Genomic DNA, 14131 nt, shown 5'->3' on the forward strand with positions numbered 1-14131 from the left:
AAAAGTTTTTCCACTATAAATATTCCTCTTTCAGAGCAATTTTTAAAATTTATTATGTTCTTATTTTTGGAAAGGAAATATTGCCCTTGGATATAGTAATTAATTATCTGCAAAGTATTTCCCCCTTTTTGAATAATCTGAGACCCCAGATACAATAGTTTCTTTCTTATAAGAGAATTTATTTCTAAAGTAAGTAATGTTTTTCATTTTATTATGATTTAGATTTAATACAGCAGGAAGGTAAATAGCACCTGAAACTTTCTATAATTTCATGTCCAGGGGTCAATATATAGTTACTTGCATGAAAACTTTGGACTTTTCTATCACACGATTCTCAATTGTTCATAGTCATATTCTGTGACAGTTCCTTAAAGGCTCAGTTTAATAGTAATGCCAAAAAAGCATGTCTTCTCCTTGTGTGGGTGTTAAATAAACTCCACCAATGAGAGCCAGATTTACAGAGGTAGGTACGAGTACAGTGATTACTTCCACTGCCCATAATTACCGCCTGCTTAAGAGAGCTGTGAACAGAGGCAATATCCTAGAATGTTATTTCAGGCAGAAGCCAAATATATACTCAGGCCATTTACAGGAATCTTTTTAAGGAGGCTCAGATCCAGAAGAGTTACTACAAGCCAACATTGTTAGGTTCTTTGACTCCTTGATTCTCAAAAGCTTAGGTGGCCAGTATTTTCTGGCTCCCACTCTGTGGAACTTGGCCCTCAGCTTTTAAAAGAATTGGGTTGCAAAGGACAGCAGCCACTGGGGCTGCCTGGAAAGTGAAAGCAGTTTCCACCCTGGTAGCCAGACAGGATACCAGGGGATTAGTGTAACAGAGTTGGTTACACTAACTCTGGACGCAGTCAGCTGGCCCCAGTCAGCTGAGGCCTAGTCTCCAGGCTCCCAGCCAGACAGGAAGGCTGCTTTTGTGGGGAAAGCATGTTAGCTGGAGCGTCAGTTATTCCAGCATTAATGCTTCTTTCCACCTCACTGTAACCTTTTGGAGTGAATATAACGACCATGCTGGCTCTATCAGCTGGAAGCAAATAGTAGTCTGACTCTCCCTACATTTTCCCCATACTCAGAATATCATATTGTATCAAATACCTACAACTCACTAATCTAAAGGCAGAAAATCTCCCAGCTTTTTAATTATTTGATGAAGTTTAGTTGCCTCTCTGTAGAGAATTTTAAGGGCCTGATTGAAGACCTCAGAAAATGGAGTCAACAGTCATAAAAAATAAAATAAGGCCACAGAACTCAAGATCTGAGACTTCAGGGTATACTGTATGTATATGTCCTAGTGCAGGGGTCCCCAAACTTTTACACAAGGGGCCAGTTCACTGTCCCTCAGACCGTTGGAGGGCCAGACTATAAAAAAATACTATGAACAAATCCCTATGCACACTGCACATATTTTAAAGTAAAAAAACAAAACGGGAACAAATACAATATTTAAAATAAAGAACAAGTAAATTTAAATCAACAAACTGACCAGTATTTCAATGGGAACTATGCTCCTCTCACTGACCACCAATGAAAGAGGTGCCCCTTCTGGAAGTGCGGCGGGGGCCGGATAAATGGCCTCAGAGGACCGCATGCGGCCCGCGGGCCGTAGTTTGGGGACCCCTTACCTAGTGTGATACATTTCAATTTTTTTTCAGTGAAGAGTGACCCTAACTGAGTCTCTTGCTTCCATTATCCCCCACCTTATTCTCTGAAGAGTTCCCAGAATGATCCTTTCTGAGAGTAAGTTGGGTCATATACCTTCCCTTCACACACACACACATACAAACAATGAAAAACAACACTCACACACCTTCAGAGGTCAGAGGTTTCACTTGTCCTCAGAGCTTCACATTTGTCATCATTTCTATTTCCTTAACCTGTTTTATCTTCTCTTTAGAGCACTCTGCCCAGTGAACATAGTATTGCGATGTATAATGTATGTATCAGCCACCTGCCACACTGGAAAGCAAGGCTATGAGGGCAGGAGTGTCATCTTATACACTTGTGGTTCTGCCATCTAATATAACAGAGTGGATGGACAATAAATGTTTGAGAAATAAAGAATCAGAAAGCTTATTGAAGTTGAATAAGGCCTCGCATACTGCCTGGTATTGGACAGTTCTTGATGAACTGAGACCCTATTAATCTGACCAGCATTTAGTTGAACATGCACAGGCTCCAAAATTGGTCACTTTGCACCAAACCTCCTTCTGTACACACTCCTAGTGACACTCCATAATTATTAAACTCTGTGGCAACTCTTGTATTTCTCTCTGAAGACTTTCTATCAGTTAAACAAGATAACAGATTGAGGAAATAGTATCACACACAGTCATTGTAGCAGTACCATTTTATCCTGGGAATGATTTTAGGGAGGCTATTAAACCTCTTTAGCCATCAGTGCCTGTTATGGACTAAACTGTGACCCTCCCCCCCCAAAAAAAATTCAAATATTGAAGTTCTAACCTCTAGTACCTCAGAATGTAATCACATTTATAAAGGAGGTGTTTGTGGAGGTGATTGGATTAAAATGAGGTCATTAGAGTGGGCAATATAATCCAACCCAACTGATAGCTTTATAGGAAGGGAAGATTAGGACACACACTCAAAGGGAAAATCGCGTTAAGACACGGGAGAAGGTGGCCATATGTAGGGCAAGGAGGGAGACCTGAAACCGGACCTTCCTCCACAGCCCTCAGAAGAAACCAACCCTGTCAGCCTCCAGAGCAATGAGATGATACATTTGTGTTATTGAGGCCGCCCAGTCTGCGGTGCTTTGTTACCCTACAGGCTGGTCCAGTGCCCTCATCTATGAACAGGGAAAGATGACAGGACAAACCTCATGACAGGGCTGTGCAGACTGAAGGAAATAAAACAGAGAAAGTTCTTATCCCTGCCTCTGGCAAACAGTAGTCACTCATTTGAACTGTTATTAACCCTATCTTACCTGGCCAGTAAAACCAACTTTACAACCTTAAAGTGGCCCATTCATAACCATGAGGGGAAAAGTCCACTGTTTAACGGTGAATAAAATGTCTCTCTTTCACCCAGAAGAACTTAACCTTTCCAGGCATGGAGGGAAACAAGAGCCAGGAATCTTTCTCTGCTTTGTAAATGTCTGCTGTATCCTGAGGACACAAAGTTCCCACAAGAACTGGCAATCAACTATTTGGTGACAAGGGACCATAGAAGTTAATAGAATGTGATGTCATGTACATAATAGGAAGTACAATAAAATGGTAGTTTAAGGAATAGATCTGGAAGCAGCTCAAGACAACCCAGTGAGGGACAGCAAGGGAGTATTAGGACAGTGGGGACAAAATACACTCCCCTCATAGTACTCTGGTCACCAGTAAACATATAAAGTAAGAACTGGAAGAGCTTCTAGAGATTTCCCTCAATTTGCAAAGACAAACTGTGGTCATAAATCTTGCCTAAGAGGATAAAGTTAGTAGTAAAACTCCATTTTTTTTTCCATTAAACTTTCTTTTAGGAGCTCATTTTTACAACATTGCCTCTGCATCTGACTCTAAGATTATGACTGAGAGGTAGTCAGAGCCTGGAGCCTCACTTGACAGACAGAGTTAGAAACCTCCTAAAAGCTATGGAGCAGAGCTACACCCAAAGTTATCTACACGGGAGGTGGTGTAACTTTGGGGCACAGCTCCTCGGCCAGCCCACTGTGGTTTCAAACTTGCTTCAAACAAGTCACACGCGTTCACTAATCTTCTGTTGCCACATTTGTTCCACATTTACATAACTGCATCTATCAGGTAGGAATGCTGTAAAAAATAAATAGCAAGGTCTGGAAAAAATTTAAAAAGAGAAGCTTGATATATCTTTACTATAGAAAAAGAGTAGCGTTTTTCCACATGTACACAAAAATGAGTCATTATGGGTTTCAAAGCCAGAGCCGCTGTTCTCACTTCCCATATTTTTAATAAAACGTTGTGAGTTTTCTTAGCACTCTGCAGGGTTTTGATACGTGGGCTCCCTTTCAGAGTTACAGAATAACTAGTTAGGAATGACTCCAGGCAGCCTACATGCTCTACAAGGCACTCACATGGGGCCAAGAGAGACACAGAGCACCCTCCATCTTCTGAAGAACAGCTGCCACCCAAAGTATATAGCATTACTAGGAGACAGGGCTGGTGGTCTTCATTTGTCTAAGATACTCATAATACTGCTCCCCCAATTCTTATTTTCCTTTTGCTTTACCTACTTTTATCATTTTAGGCAGTGTGCAAGTCACTGGGTGTTCAGTGATGAAATGAGAAAGTTCCTCACGTCAAGGAACTGAAGGTCAACTGGGACCTTTAGGTATGAATTTTTCTGCAATTATATCTGACACCTGAAATGAAGTTGGCATTTAAATTAACATTTGTTTGATTTAGCCCAGTGTCATCATTAATTTTTCTCACAGAAATCTGTTCTGTGCTTATTGCAGAGAGCAGAAATCTGTGTGTCCTCAAGATTAAATGAAAAACCTAAATAGGCAGAGGTTCTTTGTTTCGGAGAAACACAGATCATTTCATGAAAGTTACTCTCTGCAGAAAAATGCACAATATGCTACACACAATTCCAGGGAGTACACAGAGTTTCCAAAGGCCATTCCTGAGCCACTCAGAGTCCATGGGTCACAGGTTAAACAACTTTGCTGCAAAGAGAAATACTAAAAGGGTGTGCATACTTGCAATGTGGAGTAGTATCTTAACGTATAGACCAGTTTGTATGAATTTGTATAGTAAATTAACAGATAGAAAAAATGTGCAAGATTAATCAACATGTTTTTTGGAAATTAAAAATAAAAATCTTTTAAGTCATCATCTACCTTGAGCCTGACCCTAGAGTAACCAGACTGTTACTGCAAAATAGGGTGTTTATCTGTCTCAGTTACTGTGCTGCTTCGACCCTTCTCTAATCTGAGCTATCTGAGCTACCTGTAAATGGATAAAGTCTATCTCTGGATCAACATATCAAACTGAATATATACTATATGACCAACTAAATAATAGACTCTATTTACATACGTGGTACATTTTGATTTAAAATAAAACACTATTCATATATTGAAAAATAAAAAAAAATTTATGCTCTATTGATGTTTTTACTTTTATTTCATAGAGTTGTACATGTAGTTCTTCCATAAAATTTAAATATCATCTTGCGTTAATACAAAATCATATAAAGAATTTAAGTTTATAAGATCACTTACTCAAAGAAAAACTTGGCAATGTCTGTTAAGGTGGAGGTGTGAACATCCTTCAGAGTAGGTGAGAATGCCCTTGAGTTTTAACTAAGTTTTCTGGTTGACATTTCTTTATACAACCTGTACTTAGCTCCATTTTCTCTGGCAATAGCAGGTAATATATACTTCTAAAATGTCTCATGTATGTACCTTAATGACTCATAGATTACAGTTTTAAAGTGCTGAGAGTATTTTTGAAGAGTACAGATAGTTCAGACAAAAGAAATTAAAAGAAAAAAAAACTGTAGAAAGGAATAGTCAATCATATGTCAGAAGGAGAATACCACAATAAAAGTTATTTATCTGATGTGCCAAAGGCACACAGCATATAAATAGAAATTATGGCACATGAAACTTCTCAGAAAACAAGAATGCAAACAAATCTGCAAGAAAATTTATCACAATTGGTTAAATCACAATTTTTTTTTAATTTGGAGTATTATATTTGGCTTCTGACTTTTATTTAATGCCTTGAATAAATTTTCCCCTTTAAAATTTGTAGGCAACCTTATTTCTAGCTAGAGTGATTATAAGAGTTTTACTCAAATTTCTTATCATTCTTCGACTTATCAAAAATCTATGTCACATCAGACACAAATGTTAATTATCAAGATAAAAATTGTGTATCTACTAGTAGACTTCCCAGTATAACTTTCTGAATCCTTCACAAGATCAACAAGAATCAACTGAAGAGTTGCTGCAAAAATCAAAATATTTTATCTAAATTATTCTTATCCACTTACCTCCCTTTATTCTCACTTCACCCATTTGAGATAAGTAGGAATACATATTACTTAACATCTTCCTTTTTTATAAAAAGAATGGTTAGAAACTGAAGCAAAAGAAAGTGCTATTTTTAGGCCTGACCTGTGGTGGCACAGTGGATAAAGCGTCGACCTGGAAACGCTGAGGTCACCGGTTCGAAACCCTGGGCTTGCCTGGTCAAGGCACATATGGGAGTTGATGCTTCCAGCTCCTCCCCCCTGTCTCTCTCTCTCTCTCTCTCTCTCTCTCTCTGACTCCCTCTCTCTCCTCTCTAAAATGAATAAATAATAAAAAAATAAATAAAAAAAAAGAAAGTGCTATTTTTACCTAAAGTCACACAAAGGTAGGAACAACGTAGGAACAAATCTGTTTCCTGCCTCAGGTTCCTTTTAGGAGAGCAAATACTTTTCAAGTTAATACGTCCTCACAAATGGATCCAAGAAAGAAATAAAATTATTTAATTATAGAGTTTAATAGCAAAAATTTTCTTATTTAGATAAATTTAACATAAAAATTATAAAATTTTTTATGACATTTTAGTAAATAAAAAGAAAGTAAAATAATATGGCTTTTCGAAGAATTTGCTCATCTTTGGAAATATAAAAATGACATTAACTTCATCACAATAAATAAGAAGGATATTTTAGAGTAGCAATTTTAACTATCTTCTGAAATGATTTCTTAAATTTGGAAAAGTCTTTTTTTTTCTTAGCCAACTCTGATACTTTTGACTCACCTCAGCATGCTATTTGCAATGTCTTTTGAGTTGAACCAAATAATCCTTCACTATAAGGAAATTACTATAATTTCAATAGTCCTAAAAGGTAAAGAGCCAACAGAACCCTTTGGTCAAAAACATAGCTCATGAAACAGATATACAAATAATGTACAGTTCCGTTGACTCTGAGAACTTGAAGACAGCACTTGAGTGTAGGAGATGACCCTGCACAAATATAAACGGCAGTTAACTTCAGAGCAGGGGTTACTTGGAAACAAGAGATCTTGGAGTATATTGTCCATAACAGGAGACTGGCCTGGGTTACTTGAATGCAAGTACGCAGGATTCTTGGAAGAATGCCTCCAAGAACCAGATGCCCTTTAGGATTAATAAACTCTGAGACTCTGACTCTTCTTGTGTCCTTGTTCATGAAAGAAACAGCAGACGTGCAGGGTTGGAGATGATACGGATGGGAAAAAAGGCTTTTGTAGCTTTCTAGTTTTATCTGCTGAGCTGTGGCTTTTGGAACTCAATAAATACGCAGTGGCGCAGTTTCTCGGGGCTGATTCGCCTAAGAGTTTCAGCCCTCTGCCCATTTACTTTCATCTGATGTGTCTTTTGCCTTTCGAGTCTGAACCATAAAAAAATTCGTAACACTTGAGTATCTCTGGGACCTTGGATCCGGGCTGCATATAGTATATTTTGTGTTTCTTTAAGTTACAAAGGAATAACAATGTTCCTCCATGTCTGCATATGTTACCTTTCTCTCTGGTTTCATTAACCACTCTTCTGTACTACAACTCAAGTATCACCTTCTTTATAAGTCGTTCTTGAGCATCCTGTTAGGATCAATCTTGTCTACCACCCTGTCCCCTATTGCCCAGTCTTTCCAGTGAAAACTCTGTCACACTCCATCTGGTATTAAGTTTTTAAAAAGGTCTTTCTGTGCCACCAGACTGTGCCTGAAAACATAATTACTTTTTAATGCTTATTACACCAAATTGAACTAAATTCCAACTAAGACCCAAGAGATAGTCTTCAAATACAAATTAGTATGGAATTTAGTTTTTATTTATGGTCTTTCTACATCACAGATAGCTTCAATGTTAGTGATGAATATTCAAATATGAAAAGAAATTTTATTTAGATTTTATATCTTAGGCCCTAGAATTGGTTTCTGCCCCTGACTAATACGTAAGTAGGTTTCTATAGCCGACTACCTTGTCATCTGACAAGAAGGCTCCACCTCATCCTTAGAAATAACCAGTGTAAATTCTGTGGTGCTGAACAATTTTATGGAGTGGATCAGAGGGCACTTCAACAGAGAACTGACTGAGAAGACTCTGATTGAGTCAGGATAACAGAAAGAAATCATGATTCATTATCATCTTGGGTGCAACAGCACAGCTTTGTTCATCTTAATGAGGGAAGGCACTCAGAATTTATGGCTAGTCAAGTGGATCTGATGAAGAAGTTTCAGGCAGAGATGAGGGAGCAAACATTTTTTTCCCCTGTTTTTTGCTTAACCAGATATGAGAAACTTTTGAATTTCCTAAAAGTGCTAGAAAAAATTAGGTGAGATTACTGTCAGAAACACCTCAGAAGTAAACATTCATTTAATGTCCTGAGGAAATTCCACCAGTTACGTGGACTGTTTGAAAATACTAACTGGAGAGTTTCCAATTTTATTTTGAGTAAAACTTTACCTAAATGAGTTGTCAAAAATTACCCTCAGACTTTCAGACCACATGCCATTTTATTTACAAATATCTGGATATAATGTCCATTTACTTTTTTGTTTCATTTCTCAAAACTTCTTAATAAAAGTAATGGTAGAGCCTGCCTTGTAGCATTTATGCACCATTTGCCTCTGCTATAGAGAGCGAGGATCAGTTTTTTTGTGTCCTTCTCAGCAAACCCATTTCAGAAGTTCAGCCACCTGTATAGATAAGAGGCATGAGCAAGAGGTGCGGAAGGTTGTTAATTCTTTCTATGTTCTAAATCTCTAATACATATTTCCAGAGTTGGCTGGCTAAAAATGCACTGAAAAAACATCAACCTGCATCTATTTATTATGGTAAGTTTCTAATTATATAGTCTAGAACAGTGGTCCCCAACCTTTTTTGGGCCACTGACCAGTTTAATGTCAGAAAATATTTTCACGGACTGGCCTTTAGGGTGGGACGGATAAATGTATCACGTGACCGAGATAAGCGTCAAGAGTGAGTCTTAGACGAATGTAACAGGAAATATGGTCATTTTTTAAAAAATAAAACATTGTTCAGACTTAAATATAAATAAAACAGAAATAAAGTAAGTTATTTATTCTTTCTCTGTGGACCGGTACCAAATAGCCCACGACTGGAACTGGTCCGTGGCCCCAGGGTTGGGGACCACTGGTCTAGAACACTGTGCATGAGGTGTTTAGAAAAAGTCACTCAGCCTTGGCGGGTTGGCTCAGTGGTAGAGCGTCAGCCTGGTGTGCGGAAGTCCCAGGTTCGATTCCCGGCCAGGGCACACAGGAGAAGCGCCCATCTGCTTCTCCACCCCTCCCCCTCTCCTTCCTCTCTGTCTCTCTCTTCCCCTCCCGCAGCCAAGGCTCCATTGGAGCAAAGATGGCCCGGGCGTTGGGGATAGCTCCATGGCCTCTGCCTCAGGCGCTAGACTGACTCTAGCTGCGACAGTGCAATGCCCCAGATGGGCAGAGCATAGCCCCCTGGTGGGTGTGCTGGGTGGATCCCAGTCGGGGGCATGCGGGAGTCTGTCTGACTGCCTCCCCGTTTCCAGCTTCAGAAAAATACAAAAAGAAAAAATAAAATAAATAAATAAAAAAAGAAAAGAAAAAGTCACTCAATTTTTCTTTCTTTTCATTTTATAGTGCATAAAAGACACTTATAAAAATCCACGGGTGAGGCTTTGCACAGAGCTGTATGTCTCAGCTACCCTTGCCTGAAAGGAAACACACCCTGATTAAAGTCTTAGAAAGCACACACAGGATCAGTTATAGCTGCAGGAAAGGCACGGGTTGCTGGGAGCAGGGTGATGCCAGCAGCTCAAGGCCTCCTGGCACTGCTACCACAGCACGGGGAGAGGCTTGTGCTGGTTCCTGCAATTAACTCTTCAGCAAGCTTTTATACATTTTCCTTACATAAGAAATCTGCATGACTAATTTAAATATATAATTACCTTAAAAGTTAATTGTAGAATAAAATCAATTACAAAAGTAATTTTAAACAACTAATTAGAAGTCTTTCTCTCACTCTCATGCACACATCTCTCTTTTTTCTCCTTCATCTTCTGGGGATAATTGCATGTCTGTTAAGAATCCCCAAATTTCCTCCATTATTTCTCCTTCAAAGATGCTTCACTGGCAAAGATTTTAACAGAATAGGTTCCAATTGAAAAAGGAGCCCTTGTGCTCATTTCGGCAGCACATATACTAAAACTGTCAACCATAAAGGGAAGATTTGCATGGGCCGTATGCAAGGATGACACACAAATTTGAGAAACAGGAGTGCTTACTATCAGGAGATTAACAAAAGATGACAAATCCACATTTGTTATAATAGAGCATGGTTTAGACTTGTCAACGAGAGTAAAGGAGTTTAAGAAAATGAATTGCTCTATTAATTTTCTAGTGCTGCTATTACAATTTGCTACAAACTTCCTGGCTTAAAACAACATATATTTATTTTCTTGAAACTCTGAAGTCCAGAAGTCTGACATTGAGGTGTTGCAGGACCAACTCCCCCTGAAGCCTCCAGGAGAGAATCCTTTTCTGCTTTTTTTTTTTTCTCCTTTTTTGTATTTTTCCGAAGCTGGAAACCGGGAGGCAGTGAGACAGACTCCCGCATGCGCCCGACCGGGATCCACCTGGCATGCCCACCAGGGGGTGATGCTCTGCCCATCTTGGGGCGTCGCTCTGCCGCAATCAGAGCCATTCTAGCACCTGAGGCAGAGGCCACAGAGCCATCCCCAGTGCCCGGGCAAACTTTGCTCCAGTGGAGGCTTGGCTGCGGGAGGGGAAGAGAGACAGAGAGGAAGGAGAGGGGGAGGGGTGGAGAAGCAGATGGGTGCTTCTCCTGTGTGCCCTGGCCGGGAATCGAACCCAGGACTCCTGCACACCAGGCCTATGCTCTAGCACTGAGCCAACCGGCCAGGGCCCTTTTCTGCTTTTTTCAACCCCTGGCTGTTTCAAGTGCTCCCTGGCTTGTGACAGCAGCATTCTAATGGCTGCCTCCATCTTCACATGGTCTTTCTTTCTGTATTTTCTCCTATTCTGTCTTTTCTTATTCTTATAAAGACACTTAAAAAAAAAAAAGACACCTGTTATTAGATTTAGGGCCTGCAGGGACAAGAGGTATGATTTTTTTCAATAGATGCATTTATTTATAGGTATAAACTGGTTTCTTTGGGGATAAATTCAAGAAGAGAAGTAAGCTTTCTCCTAATTTGCAATGTCCTTCCTTGGCAGGCAGGACAGCAAGTTCTAGGATAAACTAAAATCATTCTTTAAAAAAAATACCTCCAACAGGCCTGGGGCAATGGTTAAATTAGAAAATAATCCCCAGTGATTTCTGTTTTTCAATACAGAGGCTTAAGAAGGATTTTCCACTGGGTACATGAGGAAGGTGTGATTTTTGGTAGTGTTGGGGAGAAAGATTGGGATTAAGGCCCATGCAAGCTGGCCTCAGTCCACAGGGAGAATCCAGGATGATCTCACTCTGAAACCCTTAACTTAATTACATCTGCCAAGCCCCCTTTTCCAAATAAGATCACATTCACAGATTCTGGGAGACCTGTGAGTCTTTTGGGAGGTGTCACCATTCAACCTACTACAGTTGCCTTAAAAAACTCCCAGGAATAATGTCATCTATTAGCTATCATCTACAATGAGCTTGTAATTATATTAGCTGATTATGGAGGACAGATATTATTTTAGGGAGGTGAGGGAGAAAGGAATTAAAAGACTACACAAGGGCCACAATGTGCTAGAACCTCATTCAATGTCTCCATAAAAATTAGATCAACTTCTGTGACACAGGTTCTTGGGAAAGTTGAATGAGATAGTATGCGTAAATGCATTTTGTCAACTATATATGTTATTGTTAATAAAATGATGGAATTCTTTCACTTATATAGCCAAATTTCTTATAAATTATGTTAATAACTCAAAAGCTTTGAGTATAGTAAGTATTCAAAAAAGTCTCTGGAGTTGTTTAATGAAAACAGTGAATAAAAAAATGAATTAAATATTCTCTGGAGGTGCATTCTCTGTAGAAGTGCCAAGATAATTATACAAACTGCACAAATATGGCCAGGCCCGATATATATTGATCAAGGTTTCTTGCTCACTGTCTCTCCAGCAGACCCTGTTTGGGATGTAAATTCTTTTACAATAAATAAAGGATCACAGCTGATTGAAGAGCAGATGAAATTCAGAAATTAGAGTCTCTTTAAGACCATGCACTTATGTTTAATGTTACCCATAAAAATTCTTTTCCATAAAGAAGTGCAAAGTTCTGTTATTTTTCAAAATAAGCAATTTATTCCTTCCTTGTTATATCTCAACTAGATCAGAAAAAGGGACCTTATTCCTCAGCCGCTATATAATTTTCATCACAAAAAATTATGTTTTGTTACTCTTCTGAGTGGGTGTTTATAGGTGGCATTATGTTGGCTTAAAATTCAACTTTTCTGCCTGACCAGGTGGTGGCGCAGTGGATAGAGCGTCAGACTGGGACGCAGAGGACCCAGATTCGAGATCCCGAGGTCGCCAGCTTGAGTGGGGGCTCATCTGGTTTGAGCAAAGCTCATCAGCTTGGACTCCAGGTTGCTGGCTCGAGCAAGGGGTCACTTGGTCTGCTGTAGCCCCACAGTCAAGGCACATATGAGAAAGCAATCAATGAACAACTAAAGTGCCACAACAAAAAACTGATGATTGATGCTTCTCATCTCTCTCTGTTCCTGTCTGTCTGTCCCTATCTGTCCCTCTCTCTGACATCTCTCTCTGTCTCTGTAAAAATAAATTTAAAAAATTGATTTTTCTGCCTGACTTGTGGTGACACAGTGGATAAAGTGTTGACCTGAGATGCTGAGGTCACTGATTCAAAACCTCAGGCTTGCCTGGTCAAGGCACAAATGAGAAACAACTACTACAAATTGATGCTTCCTGTTCTCCCCCCCCCCCCACCTTCTGAAACCAATAAAGTCAGTCTTCAAAAAAATCAATTTTTCTTATACAAATATCTGTTTGCTAAAATATATCAAGACTAATAAGAATTGCCCTTATATAAACTTAAGTCTAAGGAAAGCAAAACCTTATCTTGAGGAAACTGGAAAATTCCCATTTTCTGAAGACAGTTCTTTCTCCAGAATCAAAAACTGTGGAATGAGTATGATGCACTCGAATGCTTGTGAACTATTACCCTGGGATCCACCCAGAGCAGAGTTGAAGTCACAGGTCACTAGAACTCACTTCTCATCCTGAGTTTCCAGTTCTGTAGGTCTGATGTGGGCCCAGTAATTTGCATTTCTGACAAGTTCCAAGTTGTGCTGATGCGCTGGTTCAACGTCAACACTTTAAGAATCACTTTTTTAGAAACAAGGGAAAAAAAGAAGCTAGCCTGCATATTTTTTTTCTCCCACAATTCTTTTCTAGTGGAGGAGTAAGTTGGAAAGGAGGGATAGATGAGCAGAAGAGAGTGTATTAATTAATAGATGTTCCTCTTCATTTAAAAAAATAACCCTTAGGAGTAAGAAACAAAGATTTCTTTCAATATCATATCCTAATCTTTGCATCTAAGATCCTGCAGGTCTGAAACTATCAGAAACCATCCTTGCAAGGTGTAAAAGACCATGAAGGACACAGTAAAAGATGAGACATTGGACTTGAATCAATAAAGAAACCAGAACCAAACACACAAAGGAACAGTTCTTGATCATATATGACATGTGGGACATCCTTGGAAATAATGGCAGGGGAGGCAACCTATGTTATACCAAAGGTATGTAGGTAAAAAACCCAGCCCAAGAAATTTGAGCATGAAAGTTTATCTGTTGTTATTTAAGTCCATAGACTGGTTGTACATTTTACTTACAATAAAATATGGATGCTCAATGACATTTGTTACTTACAAGGTTGTAAGCTCTTTGTAGAACAAAGACATTTTAGAATATTTTTTTATGTCCACTGTATCAATCATCATGCTTTACTTGGTGCAGACTCATCTTTACTTCCTTCTTCCAAAATATTAAACTGTTAATGTTATTTTTCAAAATGAAGCTTTATAGTTTTACATCGCCACAAATAACTTCCAAACTTCTTAATTTGACATGCAAGATAGCATACTATCTTATATGCTAGACTTCATCTTATACAACTATCTAGA

The 14131-nt window shown here is 39.0% G+C and overlaps 1 non-coding gene and 1 pseudogene across 1 annotated transcript; one reads left to right on the top strand and one right to left on the bottom strand.

The window, feature by feature from the left end:
• Positions 1 to 14131, bottom strand: part of LOC136397475 (DDB1- and CUL4-associated factor 8 pseudogene) — a 161426-nt pseudogene that overhangs the window by 3951 nt on the left and 143344 nt on the right.
• On the top strand, positions 10156 to 10263 carry LOC136402012 (U6 spliceosomal RNA). The gene has a single exon (XR_010750920.1). It is a non-coding gene; the product is annotated as a U6 spliceosomal RNA (small nuclear RNA).

This window comes from Saccopteryx leptura, chromosome 3, assembly GCF_036850995.1.
Source record: "Saccopteryx leptura isolate mSacLep1 chromosome 3, mSacLep1_pri_phased_curated, whole genome shotgun sequence".
Classification (NCBI taxonomy): Eukaryota; Metazoa; Chordata; class Mammalia; order Chiroptera; family Emballonuridae; genus Saccopteryx; species Saccopteryx leptura.